The sequence below is a fragment of the Elgaria multicarinata genome, chromosome 13 (genome assembly GCF_023053635.1).
Source record: "Elgaria multicarinata webbii isolate HBS135686 ecotype San Diego chromosome 13, rElgMul1.1.pri, whole genome shotgun sequence".
In the NCBI taxonomy this organism is placed as follows: Eukaryota; Metazoa; Chordata; class Lepidosauria; order Squamata; family Anguidae; genus Elgaria; species Elgaria multicarinata.
In genome coordinates this window covers 20,937,693-20,958,933 of record NC_086183.1, presented here as the reverse complement: position 1 = coordinate 20,958,933, position 21,241 = coordinate 20,937,693, and the positions used below count along the sequence as shown (strand labels likewise).

The 21,241-nt window shown below is 44.2% G+C and overlaps 1 protein-coding gene across 1 annotated transcript in view; it reads right to left on the bottom strand.

The window, feature by feature from the left end:
• The window catches only part of LUZP1 (leucine zipper protein 1), a 60,938-nt gene extending 43,804 nt beyond the window's left edge, over positions 1-17,134 (bottom strand). The window contains exon 1 of the mRNA XM_063140725.1: positions 17,115-17,134. The gene's annotated coding sequence lies outside the window, so the exon portion shown is untranslated. The remainder of the gene's footprint in view (positions 1-17,114) is intronic.
• Positions 17,135-21,241: the final 4,107 nt, after the last annotated feature.

Here is a 21,241-nt window from a genome sequence, read left to right as displayed (position 1 = left end):
AGGGATGATCCCGGGACGATCCCTGGATATAGGCCCAGTCTAGCCATGGCCTAAGTAACAGATGATGGGTAAGGACATAAAAGCCCTACTGGATCATACCAAAACCTTATCACACCCACCATCCCCTGTCACCCAATGGCCAACCAGATGCCTATGGGAAAACCCAAAGCAGAACATGAGGGCAATAGGCCTTTCTTGCTGTTGCCTAGCTCATTAAAGTCCTCCAAGTTAGCTGCAAATCCCCAAATTTGTCTATGTGCTATGTGAAGGACTTCCTTTCATTGGTCCTGAATCACACACACCCTGTTCAGCTTCACTGGATGACTCCAGGTTTAAATATTATGAGAAAGAAAAATGTCTCCCTAATCCGCTTTCTGCACACTATGTATAATTTTATATACCTCTATCATGTCCTCCCCTTTATTCACCATTTGTCTGAACTAAATAGCTCCAAAGAGCTCTACACTATCCTCTTTAAGGTGTGATGTCTATAATTGTACACTGCATTCCTCTACAGATTTCTATAGAGGCATTACAATATGGATTTGCATTGATAAAGGACAGAAAGTAGATCTCCAGATGTTTTGGCCTTCAATTCCCAGCATTCCTGATCATTGGCCATGCTAGTAAGAGTTTCTGGGAGTTAAAGTTGAAAACATCTGGAGACCTACCTTCTGCCCACCCTTGTTCAACAGCACCACTAATAGTGATGAAATAAGAAATGACAAGCTGGATAATGCAGGATTGGTATGTGTAAAGAAAGAGAAGACAGCTTCAGTTGAGGAAGAATCTGAAGCTTGCTTTAAATCACCAGGCTCAGAGTTTGACCTAGAAAGAAATCTCTGTGAAGCCTTGGAAGATGAACATTGAAAAGATGTTGTACTGGTTTTCAATTGTCTTGATACAGACGGGAACCGTAAGCGTTGCTAACAGCTTGACTATTCCTAGATGAGTTGCGGGGAGGTAGTGAAGTTCTTCAGGTATCAGTCATGGATCTGTTTTCCTCAAACACTTTACTAATGGCCTCATGAAGGGACATAGGTCTGTTGAAATCTGCAGATGACAGACATCAAGCTTGTAGGTGGTGCTTTCTGACACAGAAATGAACATTCTTTAAATCTTATGCTTAGAGTGAGGGGTTTGGCAACGTGAAACGAAGTGCGATAAGCATGAAACGCATTATCAGACTCATTACACTTTCCAACTCACAACAAATTTCAGATTCATTTACTGTGGTGATTTTTTCAAAGCCAACTCAATGGTTTGCACATTTGAAGACATTTCAGAATAAGAAATTAATTGATTGAATGAATGTTTAAACTGCTCAATAACCAAAGTTCTCTGGGCAGGGTACAATATATCAAAACCACAACACGAACCCTAAAACAAAAGCTAAAAACGGAGAATAAAATCAGCATCGTTACAGAACAAAGATAATGTGTCCACCAACTATGTTTAACGTATTCACAAAACCTCATAAATTAATGGAGGTCCTGAGTGTGCAACTGAATACCTTTTGAAATGGCTACCTTTCATGAGTTTGACTACTCTCCTTTTTTTAAAAAAAGTTCAAATTATTCCACTGGTGGCCCATGCAATCCTTTCAATAAATCTTACTTTGAAATAAGTGTGTTTAAGGCCATAGGGGATGATCCACGACTTGCCCCCCTTGCGCACTAGGCCTATGTGCCTCTCTACCCCCACATCGGTATAGGCAACCAAGCCTTGGGGAAAAACCCAGGTATGCCTGGAAGCCAAAGAGACTGCAGTCCCAGAACAACCTAAAGGTGCTTCCCCATTCCTGCCTGAGAGCTTTTGCGACTGGTCGGACCAGTTACAACAGCCCCGGGTTTGGAAATCAGATGCCGCAGGGCTGCAGCTCCTGGCCAGCAGCTGCTAGAACTGCTTTACCAGCCACAGCACCATAGAGCAGATGCTTTGCAAACAGAAGGTCCCAGGTTCACTACCTGGCATCTATGGTTAAAAAAAAAAGAGAGATCAGGTAATAGGCGATACAAAGGACCGCTTCCTGAAGCCCTTGGATAGCCTCCAGCAGTCCGAGCAGACAATATTGGGCTTGATGGACAAATGATACATGGGGCATGGCTAGACGAGGGGGGATTTTATGATCGCGAGATCGTCCCCCTCAGTCCACACACAGCGCGCGATGTCCCAGGAGGAAGAAGACATCGCACCCGCCATTTTTTAAAAAAGAAACAGGAGCTGGAGTGCACCAGTGCACCAGCACTCCAGAGCAAAGGCAAGTGTTTTGGGGGAAAAAAAGGGAAAAAAGGCCCCACCCCTGCTCCCCCACCCCAATGGGCACGGAGCGCTTTCAGAACTCCTTGCCCTGTGCCCGGTTCCTTGCGAGGAGCCGGGACTATACCAGGATGGCTGCCCACACGTCCTGCGGTCTTGGGATCATCCCAGGACTGTGGGGGGGAAAAGCAAGAAAAATGTGTAGGGCCATATCCCGGGGAAATGCAGGCATCATCCCTCCCTGCTCCCGGGATCCCCTGTGCATCATGTGGACACACAGGGCCAATCTCCGGGATATCGGCCCATCTAACCACGCCCATGGCCTGGTATATGGGAGTTCTCCATGTTTCTAACAACATTACTGGAGGTTGTGCAACCTCTGGACCCCAAATACAGCTGGGATTGGCTAGGGAAAGGGGCATCACCAGCACAGTGTCTTCCAGTGCTGCACAGTACCACAGAGCTGTGAATCATGGCCTAAGGTTTTCGTTTGGTGTTATCTGTAAACTCTGGCCAGATCTACACCAAGAAGGATATAACACTTTGAAAACAGTTTGAAACCTGTATATGGAGCGTGTGTCCTGGGCCCCAACAGTTGTCAAAACCGCTATAAACCGTTTTAAAGCAGTTGTGTAGATCCTGCCTCTGTTCCTTCATTCAAGCAATCACTTTCCAACATGATTAATGTAGACATCAAGGAACCCATAGATTCTTGCACAATTTTTAATGATGTATTTGATGAAATAGTTTTAGATTTCTTTCTTGTGGCTTTCCTGTGACCAATGGGAACGTTGACTGCAGCTAGCAAGAGAGATTCACTTGAGCTTGGTTAGGGCATTTTAAGATGTGCTTTTATTGACGATGTTCATTGCTGAGCCTTATTTTAGGGCTGTATTTTACAGAGCAATCTTAAGTGTGTTCGTGCATCTGTGATGGGGGGGAGGAGTTACATGGCGGATGATCCACCACTTCCAAAGTCCTGCCGGCACCCTGCAGCCAGAGGGAAGATGGGTTTTCCTCCCAAATATTTGTAACGTGATTCTTACAACATTTTTCCATTGTCTATTTTGCCGCCTCTTATGATCTTTTGTTGTTATTAATAATTCTCTCCTTTCTTCTGAATGTTTCAATGTCGTTTGATGTTGCTGTAAAATTATTGGGATTTTTTTTTAAAAAAAAGAAGCAGAGTGACCCCCCCCCCACAAAATCCTCTAATGCTTTCCTCCCGTCCTCTGTGAAAACTGACCCTTCAAATATAAATTCTGTTTCTTACTCCTTCCCACCTCCTCCATGTCCATTTCAACCCATTTATTAAATTGAAATGGAATTCCGTGATAGTTATGGCATAGCACAGCCTTCCACAGCTTGGCACCATCTGGATGTTTTGGACTACAACTCCCAACAGCCCCAGCCAACATGACCAATGGTCAGGGATGATGGAAGCTGGAGTCTAAACATCTGGAGGGCTTCAGGCTGCCCTAAAACACGGAAAGTGTCCCTGAAGGTACACAATTCTTCTTTCTTTCAAAGTTCGTGCTGATGCTCCCATCATCAACAACAACTGTCCATGTTTGGTTAGAGGAGAAATTCCAGAAATCTATCTATTAGTCAGCTACAGAAAAGAGATTTGTTGGACTTTAGAATGGGTTAGATCCAGACTAAGTTAGCCACAGTTGGTTCCCACTGAAATCAATGGGGTAAGTTAGTTGTTTCTAACTTTTTACACTGATCTCAATGGGACCTAAGTATAACTAACTTAGCCCGGATCCAACCCAATCAATTTGTAAAGTCTTTAAGGTCCCACAAGACTCTTTTTGTGCATTTCATTAGGGAAGTCCATGTCACACATTTAAAAACAATGCAGCTAGACCGTGTGTGTGTGTGTGTGTGTGTGTTTGTGTGACAAACACACATCCTCGCATCTCAATCAACTTTTCTATGCGTATTGCTATTTTGATCATTTCATTGTTTGATGGACTTTGAAAAGAGATGGGGCCTTTAAGGGTTACTGACATTGACCGATTAAAATCTGATCCTTGAAAAGCTAGCAGTGGTACACTTTAAGAGCTCATCTGGGTTTCTTTAATTTTGATTTATAAGCTCCATTGACAGGACAATTACAAATTCTAACCAAAAGCAGAGGGAATAAATTTGAACATTTTTCTATTTATAATCTCCTAAAGTTTTTAGCAAAAGCTGAGAGCACATTCATTGTCTAACTATCCTCTAACCTGGCCTGGCATCACACAGGCCTCACCAGGGACATTGTTCCATAACTAGGGGCCACCACCAAGAAGACCCTCCTTGTTGCCACCTTCTGAGCCTCCCTCGGCACCTGAAGGAGGGCCTTAGATGCTGAACATAAGAGTACAGGTATGTCACAAACATGCAAACCCCCACCTGCATTCTGAAGTAGTACAGTCTTACATTTTTTGTGAACATTTGGACTGGCTCTTAAGAAGAGCTGGTCAGGCAGTAGTGTATCTCATGAATTTACAGAGAGGGGCAATGAAAAAAAGTAAGAGCGCAGACAGTAGGGATGTCTCAGACTGGAAGCCTTTGCTGAGAATCTAAGCTTTCAGGGCTAGATCGAGAAGCCTAGAATGAATGAAGAGCCCAAATACTTCTCCACTTGAGGCACAATTAACTTATGGAATTTGATGGCACAAGATCTAATCTTTTTGCAGATATGATGGCTGAGTGTATTCAGAGCCAGTCTGCCACTCGGAAACAACAGCAGGAAAGGGCGATTACCCTTACGTCCTGCTTGTGGGCTCCCCGAAGGAATCTGATTTGCCACTTAGGAAACAGGATGGTGAACTAGATGGATCTTTGGTCTCATTTGACAGGGATCTGCTTTTATCTCCTTAGTGCTTACCAAACTGCTACCACGCAAGCAGTGTTCCACAGCAGCTATTGCCAGAAGGAAGCTACACACACTGGTGCTGCTTGTAATGCTTGTGTCTCCTAAGCTCATCTCTTTATTTTGTGGGGCTAAGTCATTATTTTTAGCATTTGGAGCTAACAATACCTGGCCCCTTTGTTCCCCAGCAAGATGGGACTCCTCAACTAAATTCATGCAAATGGCTAATTATGTGTGAAAGAGGGCAGGATGAGTTGCTAAAGCTCCAGAACACAGTTGCCTGCCTGGCTGCAAAGGTTCATTAGATAAATAGATGTGTAAGTAGCATGGCTGTTCATCCCTCAGGTCACAGCAGAGTGACTAACACAGCCAATTATAAGACGCAAAAACCCAACAAAGTTCTAAGATACCTCGTTCACCCTCTGCATGAATTGCACACTTGAAGTCCCCGGTTCAAGTTTCGGTAATGAAACCAATTGGGCAAGCGCCTTCCTTATACATCTTCAGGCTCTGGAGGGGCGTGCCATTGCTCAATAGCAGGATACATACTTTGTATGCTCAAGGTCACAAGTTCAATCCTCAGCACCTCCAGGTAGAGCCAGGAAAGCCCCATGTCTGAAACCCTGGCAAGCCGCTGCCACTGTGTAGAAGACAGAACAGCCTTCTGATGCCATCCAAAGGATTTGGGTGTCAACTCCTATCAAACCCCAGCCAGCATGGTCAATGGTCAGGAATGCTGGTAGTTGTAGTTAAAACATCTGGAGGATACTGGAGCCACAGTTAGACCTAAGGTTTATCCTGGAGTCATCCAGGGTTCGCCCCTGCCTGAGCACTGGATCCCCTGTGTGTCACCTAGATGAACAGGTTTGACCCCTGGATGATCCAGGGATAAACCTTAGGTCTAGCTATGGCCTGGGTTGGGGAAGGATGGTCTAATGCTTGGGTGTTAAACCTCAGGCCCACGGGTCAAATCAAGCCTACCTGCAGGTCCCAATCTGGCCCACGATAGTTCCCCGGATGGCCTCACCCACTTTCCCCCCAACTGCTGATTGGTTGGTGGCTTTGTGTGGGTGTCCCCATCCCCCATTCTAAAGAGTAGAAATATCTCTTCTAAGATTTAGTTGCTGGGAATAGGGGCTTTCAAATGTGCTGGTATTTTGGGTATTTTAGCCTCTCCCCCTTTGCCTTCACTGGAATGCAGAGCTTTTCCGACATTGAACACGGCGGAAAGAGGTTCAACTAGAGTTTGTAGACAACCCAGAGGTGGATGGACCAATAGTCACGCTTGGAATAACACAGCTTCCTATGTTCCCTACCTCAATGGTGAATGCCTCTCTTTAGCTATTAGAAGCAAGAGCTTTAAGCTAAGATACGCTGATGTTTTATTGTGTTTTGGCTCCACCCCTTCTGCCTTTGGCCCTGCCCACCACCGGGATGAGCTCCGCCCCCGCCCCAAGCTTTTCCAAAATAGAATTCAGCCCTGGGCTGAAAGACATTCAACACCCCTGGGTTTGGTGGAGCAATGTTTACTAGGGAGGGCCATGGCACATGCATTACATAAAGAAGACCCAATGTCTAATTTCCAGCCAAAAGGAAATCAGATAATGGGACTGGGAAAGAATCCCTCTGTCCATGACCCTGCCAATCAAGAGTAGACAATACTGGCTCAATGGACCAAGATTCTGACTGATCATAAGGCAGCTTCCTATGTGTCAGATCTTAAATGTTGTTGCAAAGATTACAGCAATGATGCATTAAAGAACTTTACAGTGCAATCTTATGCCTGTCTACTCAGAAGTAAGCCCTATTGAGTTAATAAAACTTATTCCCAGGTAAGTGTGTATGCCCAGTTTCCTGGCAGTAACGTAGTGGGGCTTACTTTTTAATAGATATATAGAGAGGTGTACGGTTAAGCACTTAGGAAAAGTGCCTCTCCCTTATGAGGTTTTGACAGATGGTAAAGAGCTTTCTTTTGTAAAAGGCCTTTGCCCTGTAATATCTGGCTTTAATAGTTGGCTGATATGGTTTTATACTACTGAGATAAGGTGCTAATGTCTTTGTTGTTTCGCTTTCCACCAGTTTCTATAGATAATGTTTTATTTCACTGTTTTAAGCGGCTTTTAGGCGCTGTAATTTTATTTTTAATTTTATTGTTTTAATAAGTGAAGTTGTTAACCAATTCGGACTATTTTTTTTAAGAATGGAGGGGTCTAAGTTTATTTACTTCAGCTATTTATTATATTTTCAATCTACCCAGTAACGAATGTTCTCTGGGTGGACTGCAGACTGTTAAAGTAATAAAACACAATATAAATACTTGTATTGTGCTATGCAATCCCATCTATGCCTACTCAGAAGTAAGCCCCACTGGGATCAATGGGATTTACTCCCAGGTAAGTGAGTATAGGATTGCAGCCTTAAAGAAATAACTACAGAAAAGTGCTACACGCATACTATCGCCTGTGAAAATCATATTTGCTTGGTCAGATTTATTTCCTTCTCCCTGACCCTCCAAATGTTTTAACAGTTCTCATGAATGTATCTTCAAAATCATGGGTTGGATCCAGATTTAGTCATGCTAAGTGAATAGACCCATTATAATAAGTGATTAGGGTGTAATCCTATGCACGTTTAGACAGAAATAAGTCCTACAACTCCCAGCATGCTGGCTGGGGAATGATGGGAATTGGGGGACTTTTCTCTGTCTAAACATGCATAGGATTGTACCCTTAATTTAGTCATAACTGACTTAAATCTAATTGATTTCAATGAGTCTACTCTATGCTTGGCTAAGTCTGAATCCAACCCTATGAGCCTATTGCATCACGAAGTGTCTCAAAAGTATTAACAACTGACATTTAATCGCCAATAGGGGAAAGGGAAATATGTGGGAACTCAAGTGACTAATATGGTAACACACACTGCCATTACAAGCAGATAATTTCAAGATGTTACCATTTCAGAAGAAATGGGTGGATTCATTCAAGCACCGATGCCCACACAACTATATAGCTTTCTCCTCCACTTTTTTAAAAATGTTGACATCATTTTCCTTAGTTACAAGGCATTTCCATCCTGAGATAATTTTTAAATAGTGTGGAAAAGTTCCCCAAGTAGGAGGAAGATACGAAAGATATAATACATGGAATATTTAATGCAAGTGGAATATGCAACAAAATGTTGCAATATGGAGTGTTCCTGTTCCAGCCAGTCACATGCCCTCCTCCACGATACTCCATTCCATTCCATTCCACCACCACTACCCAGTTGTCCATGCCACCCCGCAACAATCAATCAACATTCTGTGGCCTCCGAGCATAATAAGACTTCTCTCACTTAGGATTCTTTTACTAAAGATTCTTGAGTTTCCCCAAGACTAATGATACTTCCCTTCCTGTACACGGGTGGTGCCATCTATATTACCATCAGCATTCGTACCTCGACACAGAAAACAGAAGGAATGATATATGGAATAGATAAGGTCAAGATAGCTACCATTTCAGAACTTTTTAAAAACAGTAATTATTTTTGCATGGTGTTTTTATTCTCTTATGCTAACTGATGTTCACTGCTCTGAAATCTTTTGGCTGTGCAGCAGTATAAAGTTATTGTAAAATAAATAAATAAATATCCAGTTGGGCCGTTCTGCCCCCTTGAGTGGCTACAAGGAGTGAGTGACTCTTCTGTGAAAACTTCAAATATTTAATTGGAACGATCCTTCAAATACATGATGGCCTTCTCAAAGAAAATGGTCACTACGCTCTATCCTTTTCTTTCCCAAACAACAAGATTTTGTACGCAAATTGAATGGGCCTGTTGATTTATGGATGGACACACACCCAAATTCCAAGCATCCTATCACCAGCATACTTCTGTTGTGTGATGGAGATAACTGAGGAATTATTTTTCCATCCCTTCCTCTAATCCTTACGCATACTTTGGCCTCTTCTGGGCCTTGCTTTCATTATTTTCCACTGATCTACCTGTCCCCACACCTTATAATACAGCTGAGGTTGGCTTTATCTTCATCGCAGAAGTGGGGTTGGGTTGTGTGGGGGGGCTCAAACATTTGTTTCCTGACTTAAGAGAGACTTACTGTGAGAAAGTTTGAAAGCCCAGGTATAACCAGTTGTTGTCCTACTGACCTCAAAGAAGATGAAAGATTCAGAATAGGTAGGTTCATCCCTTGCATAGCACTAATAATTAAATTTGGCCTAATGAAGTGATCTGTGCCAATGGGGAATTCAAATCCTCAGAGCTTCATCCGAGGGATTTTCCTCAGGACTGCAGCAGGGAAGGAAAGAGTTGAACCTAATTATTAGGTTTCCCCCAACTGATGCAAGTTGCATTTAAAAAACAACAGCAACACCCTGTCCTTTATATGCAAACGCACAAATTTAATTCCGTGGGTTGCATGTCATTGTTGTTGAACAGTGTTGTTGAACCAAGGACATTTTCTGAACAGTGGTTTGTTAACCATGCATGCAGTATGGCTTTCCCCCCCTCAAACAAGCCACCTTGAAAATCCATGGTTTGTTTAAGGTGGTTAACAAGCCACAGTGCATGGTTAACAAGCCACCCTGCGAAAATGTCCTGGGTTCAGACAACTCGTTAACCCATGGTTCAATAAACAATCCACATTCAAACACTGAGTGTGAACAGCCCCCGAGTGTAGTTTGGCCCTTAGTTGATCACTCCCATTGGCTTTGCCTTACGTCAGGGGTTGGCAGAAGATCAACTGGGAATAATTGGCAGATTTCTAGATCATCTGAAATAGATCAGCAAGGATTTCTGACTGCTAATTGTTTAACAAATAGCCGCAAAATGACTCCCCTCCCGCTCTAAATTATAATTGCTGAGATGAAGAAAGCTTGTTTTAACCAGGAGTGGATTCTTATGTAGAAGAGCCCTGAGCCCTGTTGAGTTCCGGTATTCAAAACAAATTCCTGGGCTGAGAATTCTTTAGTTTTGAATGGATTTCTTTTGCTTCTAGCTTCAGTTGATGTTCCTTGGAGGGGGGAAGAGTCTATTAAAAATACAAAAACAAAGTAGATCTTGCAAATCTGAAGTGTCTTCATTCCGGCCTTTGCTCAACCATGGGAGTAAAGCAGCAGTGATGCATAGAAAAGGGAAGACCGTTGTCCAAAGCTTCATTTGTTATCTGCACTGGGAAAGTTAAAGAGCCCCCTGCCCATGTCTCAGCTAGAATGGAGCCGATTTGAAGGGTCATGATGGACTCAAAATGAAACTATAGTGACATTGCTGGTTCCCTACTGACCATGTGGAGCAATCAACACAAAAAAGGGCAAGGAACAAAAGGGATTTGGAGGTCAAGTGGCTTCCCAATTCTGCCTTCTGCACTGAACTCAACAGTATCCAGATAGTTAGCAAAAATGAAGACTGTGTGCCTTGGTTCTGTCTCTGGGAGCCAATACCTTCAGTCCTTGCTCAGTTGAAAATATGCCCCTTGTGTGTGTTTTTTAAAATGTACCGGTGGCCAGATTCTTTCTATTTCTTCACCAAGAAACACACACAGTCCTATTGATGTGCCCCACTATGTTGACCAATTAAGCTATGAACTAGTTGCCTTGGTGGTGCCAGAAAAAATCTGTGCCGGTCCAAGACATTTTGCAGCCTGAAGTAAAGCACAAATGGTGCCGCCACCCCGTTAAAGTGGGAAGAAGAGGGGTGGGGAAGCACCTCAAGTAGGCAAACAGGTGCTGAGTAATGGCAGAAAACTTTAATGTAGCTCTATGCCACATTAAATATAATATAAAACACTTCAGATGTAATGTTTTAAAATGTTTTACTATTTTTGAGTTTCATTTTCCTCGTCTCTGCAATATAGTTTCACCCCCTATGCCTGATACTGTATCTTACGCTGCTTTGGCTGATTTGATATTGTTGATGTCATTGCAATTTTATTTGTCATATTATAATTGCAAAACATCTAGAGAAATTTATTTTATCAAGCATTTAATAACTGTAATAAATTAATTAATAATTCTTAAATAAATAACCAGAGTTCTTCGGATGTAAGAAACTTGCTTGCTCTCTAGTAGGGCTGTGCACGGACACCCCCCCCCCGAACCGCTTCGTGGCCCGATCCGGAACTTTTGGATCGGGCCCAAACCGCTTTGGGCCGATCCAACTCTCCCCCGCTCTGCAGAGCGAGATCCGGAGGGGCGGATCGAGATTTTGCCCTCCCCTTCCCTACTTATTTGTCTCCGCGGAGGCAGGTAAGTGGGGAAGGGGGGACAAAATGGGGGCCAAATAAGCCTCCCTTCCCCACACTTACCTGCTTCCGTTGCGGTCCGGCACAGGCTTCAACTGAAGCCCAGGCCTTAAAACAGAAGCCTGTTTCCGCTTTGAGGGCTGGGCCTCAGTTGAAGCCTGCGCCAGACCGCAACGGACACAAGTAAGCCCCTCTCCCCCCTTACCTGGCTCCGCTGCCGTCGCCGCATGGACTGCACCACTGCAACCAAGTGAGCCCCTCCCCCCCCCCACTTACCTGCATTCGGAGCTCCGGATGGAGGTGAACTGCTTCACCTCGATCCGCAGCTCTTCTGACCCGAATCCGCCTTTGGCGGAGGCGGATTGAGTCGCTCCGCTCCGGATTCGCGATCCGAATCGGAACGGAGTACAGCCGTACTCTCTAGGTATGTAGACAATCTTACAAAAGATTGTTACTCGGAAAAGCGCAGTGTTATATTAAAAGTTTCTAGAATTACTCAGCACTGAAATTGTCTTCTCCTTTCTGGTTTGTCCCCTCACTAGAGACTTTTTTTTTTAAAAAAAAATAAATCTTGCTGCACCATTTAGACACCAATTCATCTAGCCAGCCAGCCCCCTTACAGTGCTGTCTGAAGCAGATCGCTTATTCCTCTTGCATGGCAGGACAAAGTGCATTGCAGGGGGCAGAGGGGAGAAGAGCATCAAACCATCTTCAGCCTAACAAGTTAAATGTGCGTGCATAAGAATTGCTAATCATCATCGTTATCATCATCATCATCACCTTTTATCCATCTTTATAACAACAAAACCTGCAGCAACATGATACTCCTCAATTTATTTATTTATTTACTGCATTTGTATACCGCCCCATAGCTGAAGCATTCTGGGAGGTTCATATAAGATAAAAACACTTAAAAACAATATACAAAGATTAAAAACCACAAAAACAAGCAAAATATGCATACATTTGAAACCACTATAACAACTTCAAAAACGATGAGCCAAAAAACCCCAGACCCACAGTCATTACACATTGCTAGATGCCTGGGAGAAGAGAAAAGTCTTGACCTGGCGCTGAAAAGATGACAATGTCGGCACCAAGTGGGCCTCATCAGGAAGATTGTTCCACAGTTGGGGGGCCACTACAGAGAAGGCCCTCTCTCTTGTCGCCACCCTCCGAGCTTCCCTTCGAGTAGGCACCCGGAGGAGGACCTTAGATGTTGAACGTAGTGTTCGGGTAGATTCATGTCGGGAAAGGCATTCTGTCAGGTATTGTGGTCCCAAGCCGTGTAAGGCTTTGTAGGTTAAAACCAGCACCGTGAATTGGGCTCGGAGATCTGCACACCCCTTGTTCTGAATTACCACTGAGCAGGCATTGGCAGCACTTAGTTACATGTTCAGAGGCATCCCATAAATGCCATAAAGAGCTGGAAAAGGTGTAGAAAGAGGGCAACAGAAATATCAAAGGACTGGAGCAACCCCCTTATGAGAAAAGGTGATGGAATGTGATAGAGGTCTCTAAAATGATGTCTGGTGTGGAGAAAGTGGGGAGAGAGAGAATTTTTTCTTCCTCTTTCATAATATCAGAACGCAATGGGGTGGGGGTGGGGAGGAATCCAAGAAGCTGAATGATGGGGAATTCAAGAGAGGCAAAAGGAATTACTTCTTAAAACAGTGTATAGTCAAACTTGAGAATTCGCTTCCACAAGAATTGGTGATGGCCACCAATGTGGATGGCTTTAAAGGGGGATTAAGACAGGTTGATGGAGGATGAGGTCAATGGCTACTAGTCATGATGGCTATATATATTACCTCCAGTATGCCTCTGAATACCACTTGCTGGAGAACCCAACTGGCAAGTAAGTGCTGTTGCACTCATGTCCGGATTGTGGCCTTCCCTTTGGGGGGCATTTGGCTGACTACTGTGGGAACAGAAGCCTTTGGACAGCACCAGGTTGGGAAAATCTGATAAAATCCCTGACCCAGAGGGTCAAATTTTCCACCTCACAGCACACACATGTATTAATTTATTTAAATATGTATACTCCAGCATTGATAGATGATGACAAAGAAACACTTTCTTGAGCATGTGAGAAGTTCTAACAATGGGGTGGGGAGAGAAAGTTACCTAGCAGAGGGCACCACCTCTGGTTTAGGACTGTGGCCACCAGAAGAGAGCAACCAGGCACAATTAATAATTAAGGAAAGCAGACACCCTTTGGCCTGCTTGTCTTGCAGACAATAGCCTGGCTGCAGCCAAAAGTGCCAAATTCCATGGCTCTTCAGTGAAAACAAATGCCGTGTTTCCTCATAAAGTTAACGGGCTGGCTTCTTCTTCCAATCCTCACAAAACAGACTTGCTCATTCACTCGTCAGCCCTGAATGAACGAAAATGGACTTACAAGGCAATAAACACGCTTAGATTCACACCCAGAATCTGCCTCTGTGAGCAAGGAAGATGGTTTCATTTTAGAAAAAAAAAATTCCTCAGAGTAAATTGACCAAAAGCATCTCTACCCTGGGGGTGAAGTCTGATTAAAATAAGTCTTTCTGACGCAGAAGAATTCTCGGCTTGTTACTACATTTAAAGAGTTCCCTGCTTTGCTTGCACATAGGAAGGATTGCTCTATGTACTCGCTATGGGCCTTTACAATAGATAAAGAGCCAGTGTGGTGTAGTGGCAAGTGTTGGACTGGGAGTCGGGAGAACTGGGTTCTAGTCCCCACTCGGCCATGGAAGCTCACTGGGTGACTTGGGGCCAGTCACAGACTCTCAGTCCAACCAAACCTCACAGGGTTGTTGTTGTGAGGATAAAATGGAGATGAGGAGGATTATGTCTGCCGCCTTGAGTTCTTTGGAGGAAAAAAGGCGGGATATGAATTTAATAAATAAATAAATAAAATAAACCTAGCAAAGCAAAACACACACACTAAGATTGACACTTTTCAGAGACTGTTTCACCTACACAGTGTCCTGCTCTAATATTAAAAACAGCAGACATTTTCCAGTGCACAGGCATTCATCTCCCCCTGCCCCATAATGACTTTCTGCAAAGTAGTCCAACTTCTGTATTGACAAATATATGTTTGATCTGAGATCATTTGACACTGTAAATGTGGACAAAGAAAGCCAGGAGCTTTCACATGCTATGCTGTATTTGTTCCTTTTTTCTTTTCTATTATTATTATTATTATTATTATTATTATTGAAGGTGCAGTCACCAGGATTGGTTTAGGAACTACAGGTCTCCTTCAACAATTGCCATTTCCACCTCTATCCTTTTCAAAATTGGCAAGGGTAAAGGCCAATGCTCAACTCAATTAGGTGAAGATGGAGTCTGCATTCCTGGCTTGGTCGGTGTCCATGGATACAGAACCCTAAGCAGTGTGGCATAGTGGTTTGAGCGACAGACTAGGATCAGGGAATGTTCATTTCAGATCCATGCTCAGCCATGAAACTCATGGGGTGACTTTGGGTCAGTTGCTATCTCTCAGCCTGACCTACCTTGCAGGGCTGCTGTGAGTACAAAAGATTGGAGGACAGCCATGTGCTCTGAGATCCTTGGAAGAGATGTAGGATACAGCGTAATAAACAAAACAGTGTATTGCAAAACTATAAGCCATACCGGTACCAGCAATAAAGAACCCAACACTGGGAAGACCATCTCCCGAATACTTAAGCAGTCAACCTTGACCCCAAGAGTTCAAGCATAATTCAAATTCCAAATCCTAAATTCTCACATCCTCTTCAGAGTCATGTGCTCCATACAAAAGTTTCATTTTCGCTACATCCATTATTTATTGCTACCCTTATTCTAAGATTGTAAGCTTTTTTTTTTTAGCAAGATGTCTTGTACATTCAACAGCTTCATAACAGGCAGAAATTCAACAGATGTGAGAAACTGCATCTGCTGGATTTTAACTTGTCACAGGCCTGTAAAAGGCAAAGAAATCCTGCCAGAAAAAGGTGGTGGTAACCGTAATGCTATCTCATAGGATTTGTGGAGCCTTCAACAATCCTGTGAGATAAGTCACAATTACTCCCATCTTCAAGACTGGGAAACTAAGGCCCAACAGAATAACTTTTCCGAAGTTACCCAGAAAGTCAATAGCAGTCAGAAATTTCCCAGCACGATTTTTCTTTTTAAATGCAACACAGCAAAAGGACATTTCCTTTTGCAGGTTAGCTCTTGGATTACAATGGGACCTTGCTCCTAAGTAAGAACTGCCAGCAAGGCAACCCAATCATATGCAAGTTTACTTCAAAGTTAGTCCTACTGAGTTCAAGGCAGCTTACACCCAAGTAAATATACTTAGGGCTGGAGTCCTGCTGAATTTAGTGGGGCTTACTTCTGAGTAAACAAGCATGGTGTAATTCAGCTTTTCCCTAATCTGGTGCCCTCCAGATGTTTTGGACTTCAACTCCCATCTGCTCCCAGCCAGCATGGCCAATGGTTAAGAATGCTGGGAGATGTAATCCAACACATCTACAAGAAACATCAGGTTTGCTGCTCAGCCTCAGAACTGCCTGGCCAGTCATCACCCCCCACCCTCAGCCTAACCTACCTCACAGGGTTGTTGTGAGGACAAAAATCAAGGAACCATGTACACTGCCCAAAGACCTTTAGAGGAATAACAACAATGATAATGGGTTGGCTGCCAGTCAACCCCTCAGCCTAACCTACCTCACAAGATTTTTGTGAGTATAAAAGTAGAGGAAGCATATACAAAGTTCTTTAGACAAATAACAACAATAATAATGGGCTGGCTACCAGTCAGCTCAATCCCTCCTCCATACACACTCTGAGCTTAGCCTACCTCACAGGATTGTTGTGAAGACCACTGCCCAGAATGTACCATACAGACTATCAAGAATTCTTTAGAGGAACAAGCCACCACCACCACCTTTCTACACAGGGAGTCTTAACATGATAGTGAAGCGGATCAGCAAGGGTGCACCAATCCTAAATCCTCCTCCAAAGTAAGTTCCATGGAAACCAATGGGTCTGACTTCTGAGTAAACCCTCTTAAGATTCTGCTGAAGGGCTACAAAATCCTATGCACATTTACTTCTCGTGGGGGTCGGGGGTAGTGTAAACCCCTCTGAACTCGAGGAGATTTACTTCTGAGTAAAGTCATGCCTCGGATCAGGCGCCAACCTTCCCCGCCAATCCACCTCCTCCCTTTTGTTCCTTGGCGTGGTGCAACATTTCCCCCAAAGCCGTTTTCCTAGAGGCATTTCCTCTGCAGGAAGGGCCTGGCCCTCTCCTGCGGAGAGAGTCACCCAGGGAGAAAAGTTGGATGGCTGGGAAGTTCCCAGACCGATTCACACACATTCACACACACACATTCACACAATCTCTTTTAAGCTAAGGTGACCTCAAAGGCAATCCTCATCATTGCCATCCTATAAATCATCTTCATCCTTGAATAAATAATAATAACGACACTAATACAGACGGGGGGAAACCAGGCAGCCACAGGAAACCCTCCCAGTTCCAATCGCTAATTGGATTTTTTTTTTTAAGGGTCTGTCTACACACTGGCAACTTGAACAAAGCGGATGCCTTGAATTCCTTCCCAGCCCCAGTTTGGTTTTGGCAGCGCTTTGCAGCCCAGAATCAGCCCAGCAGCAGAAGGAGGCGGCGGCGGCGCAGGCAAAGGGAGGCACGGAGGGTCGCAGCCCCCCCCTCCTCCTCCTGCCTGATTCTCTCCCCCCGCCCCGCGATGTCCCACTCCCCAAATTCTCACCTAGCGACTTCTCCGCGCCACATCCGCCACCTTCGCCGGGAAAAGAAGGATGCGAGTCCGCCAAGGAGTTTCTTCCGGAGAGCAGCAGCTCCACCACCCCCACCAGCCCGGCTTTCCCCGCCTGGGGCTGCCGAAGACCCCCGGGGTGGGGGCCCCACTCCGCGGAACGCGGGGGGGGGGGGCGGCGGCCCGCTTGGATCCGGTCCGCGACCCGAGGGCTGCAGTGCTGGGGCTCCTCCTGACAATGAGAGGCGGGGAGCAGCCCCGGCTGGCTGGCTGGCTGGCGGCCCTGACGTCAGGAGGAGGGGAACGAGGCGGGCTGAGGAAGGCGAAGGATGACGGAGAAGGAGGGGAAGGAGGCAGGCAGGCAGGCAGGCCTGGCTCGCAGGAGTCTTCCCACACACTCCCCGCCTCAAGCCGCCTTCCGCTCACCCGCCCTCCCGCCAAAAGCGCCGGGCCTGACGAGAAGCGCCGCGCGTCGGGACGGGCCCTCGAAAGGCCCCTCACTGGAGCGTCGGGGAGGAACGAACGGGGCCCTGCCCACGACGTGTAAACACGCCACACGGGATAAAAATAAAATAAAAACCCTAACATAAAGCCCCACTTTGAGTAGACCCATTGAAATGAACTGGGATTTAAGCTCGGCCTGGCTGACTTAAGTCCAGCTCATTTCAATAGGTCTACTCTAGGGAGGACTTAACCCACGGCCTTGAGTTAGGGTGACCATATGAAAAGGAGGACAGGGCTCCTGTATCATAGAAATGAGAATTTCAGCATATATATGGAGAACCTGATGAAATTCCCTCTTCATCACAACAGTTAAAGGTGCAGGAGCTATACTAGAGTGACCAGATTTAAAAGAGGGCAGGGCACCTGCAGCTTTAACTGTTGTGATGAAGAGGAAATTTCACCAGGTTCTCCAGATATACAAATGACACCTGCTAAAATTCCCTTTTCTATGCAACTGTTAAAGATACAGGAGCCCTGTCCTCCTTTTCATATGGTCACCCTACTTGAGTGGCACCTTCGAAGCTTAACACATTCATGGTGGCAGGTTTCCCTGTTCAGCAAATGCATCTAATAATAATAATAATAATAATAATAATAATAATAATAATAATAATAATAATAAATTTCATTTCTATACTGCCCAATAGCCAAAGCGCTCTGGGCAGTTTATAGCAATTCAAAAATTTTATTTATTTATTTATTATATTTCTATACCGCCCAATAGCCGGAGCTCTCTGGGCGGTTCACAAAAATTAAAAACATTCAAAGTATAAAACAACAGTATAAAACCATAATATGAAATACAATATAAAAGCTCAACCAGATAAAAACAGCAGCAATGCAAAATTACAAATTTCAAACACCAAGTTAAAAATTATTTATAGACTGTTAAAATGCTGGGAGAATAAAAAGGTCTTCACCTGGCGTCTAAAAGCATAGAATGTAGGTGCCAAGCGAACCTCCTTAGGGAGCTCATTCCACAGCCGGGGTGCCACAGCAGAGAAGGCCCTCCTCCTGGTAACCACCTGCCTCACTTCCTTTGGCAGGGGCTCATGGAGAAGGACCCCTGAGGATGATCTTAGGATCTGGGCAGGTACATATGGGAGGAGGCGTTCCTTCAGATAACCTGGCCCCAGGCCGTTTAGGGCTTTAAATGTTAATACCAGTACTTTGAAACGGGCCCGGACCTGGACTGGCAGCCAATGAAGCTGGAAAAGGACTGGCGTGATGTGATCTCTTCGGCCAGTCCCTGTTAGTAACCATGCTGCCCTGTTTTGTACCAGTTGAAGTTTCCGGACCGTTTTCAAAGGCAGCCCTACGTATAACGCATTGCAGTAATCCGAACGAGAGGTTGGATTACTGCAATAAAATAATAAATTACAGTATAAAAATTAATAAAAATAATAAAATACAGTATAAAAATTGAGCCTGGAATACAGCATACAAAATTTAAAACAGCTAAAAACAGTTTCAATTAAATGCTAGACCTGTTTAGACTTATTTTATTATTGATGTTGTTGCTGTTGTTTTAAATCCCGGCCTTTCTCCAAAGTTCACATGGTTCTCACCACCACCACTGCCCATTCTTTTATCCAACAAGAAGATAGGTTAGGGTGTGTGACTGGCCCAAAGCCATCCACGAAGGCTCACGGCTGACTAGGAATGTGAACTCCGGCTGAGGGCTGGCCCAAGAAATTTTGCTGCCTGAGGTGAAGGACAAGATGGAGCCCCCACTCCCAACTGAAGCCAACCGGATTGGCAATTGAATCTTACTTCAGTGCTAGTGACAAGAAAACATGCTTCACCTCACTGAGGGCAGCACACTGGCTTAGGGGTGTAGGCCAGGATGTCTGGAACACACAGCTCTGTCTTCCCACAAAAGGGAACAGCCAGGAGGTTGTCACTGCTGCCCACACCACCCAGCATATGCCACCTGAGGCAACAACCTCACTCTGCCTAATGGTAGGGCCAGGCCTGCTCTGGTCTCCCTACATCTCATCCAACCATCAAAAGAAGAGCTGTGCATACCACCTCTTATACTAGATAACATGTGTAACTAGTAGCCACTGATACCCTCATCCTCCATTAATTTTTCTAATCCCCTTTTAAAAATGTCTGCATTGGTGGCCATGCCTACATCTTTGTGGTAGCAAATTCCATAGGTTAACTGCTGTGTGCCCAAGCGCTACACCAGGTAATATATCAATGCATGGCCATAGTCTCTGGTTTGCAGAGGCTAAGCTTAAATTTGAATGTGAACGCTACCTGACTCTGGTTTCTAATCCTCGTCTTAGATCAGCCCTTGCACAATTAAAGATGCAACAAATGAAAACAACAATTCTAGAAGGGCGTTTCAATAAAATTCCGTAGCCTCGAGATTCCGCCCTTGCTGTAGTGAGTGGCAAAGTGGAGGATCTGCCTCAGTATTTGTTCTACTGCCCTGTCCCCAAATTCATTCTAAATATTTAGATTGTTTTCTTGAGAAAAAGTCCAATTGGTCTGATTCAGAAAGAATACACTTTTTGTTTACATGCGATAGCAAGACTGTCCTATTGGCATTGGCCAACTTTGCTCTTACAGCCCAAATGCATAGAGCAAAATTTCTGACCTTACAGAATTTTTGATTTGTTTTACCATTCTTTTTACTATGCATGTTTATCACTCGTTTTGTCCTCTTTGCTTGGTTACTCAACCCTTAGGACTGAAATTTAGTACACATTCAAAATTCAGCAGCATTTCAGCATAAGAATGCAACTTCAGCACCAGAAACCACCCAGAGAGCTTCAGCTATTTGGCGGTATAGAAATGCAATAAATAAATAAATAAATAAACTTTTTGAATTTTAAACATCTTCCGTTTTTGCTGTTGAAATTCATATTTAAGGGAAATTTTAGAAAAACTGCAACCTTGTGATGTCACCACACACTCAGTTCATGGAAGGGAATGGGTGATCTTGTATGACACTGCTCGTAGGAGTATGGCTGCTCAAATGAGTAACTATTTGAGGAAACTGCTGCATATAAATGTAATAAATAAATAAATAAATAAATATCTTTCTCTTGTTTGCCCCTGCCTCCACTTTCCTCTTTTCCTCTGTTTTCCCCATGTCAATTTTTTAGCTGTATGCTCCTCAAGACAGTCTTCCTATACTCTGTAAAGCACCATGCACACTGATGGTGCTGTCTATAGGTCTATATCTGTAAGTTTTATTTTCAATGTCACTTACTCCCAGATAAGTGCATACAGCTGGTGTGTAGGATCGCAGCCTATGAGTCAACTGCTGTAGTCCAACATATCTGGAGGACACCAGAAATGGGAAATCTGTGTTATGGACCTTTCATGATGAGCAACAATTTGCTCCCATTGCCAAATCTCTAATAACAGCATGGAAATCTTAGTGTCTGACACCAATGCATAAGAGGCTACTAGTGCAACTAGTTAGATTGTCAGTGAAGTACAAAATGTTTTATAGAAAAACGGGGGAAGTTTAAGATTGCCTGATTTGGTTGTCCTTTGCTGAGCACTTTGGAACCTATTTAAGCCTTGCGTAGGCAGGATCTACACTATTGCTTTAAAACGGTTTATAACAGTAGTGACAACTGTTGAGGCCCAGGACACACGCCAT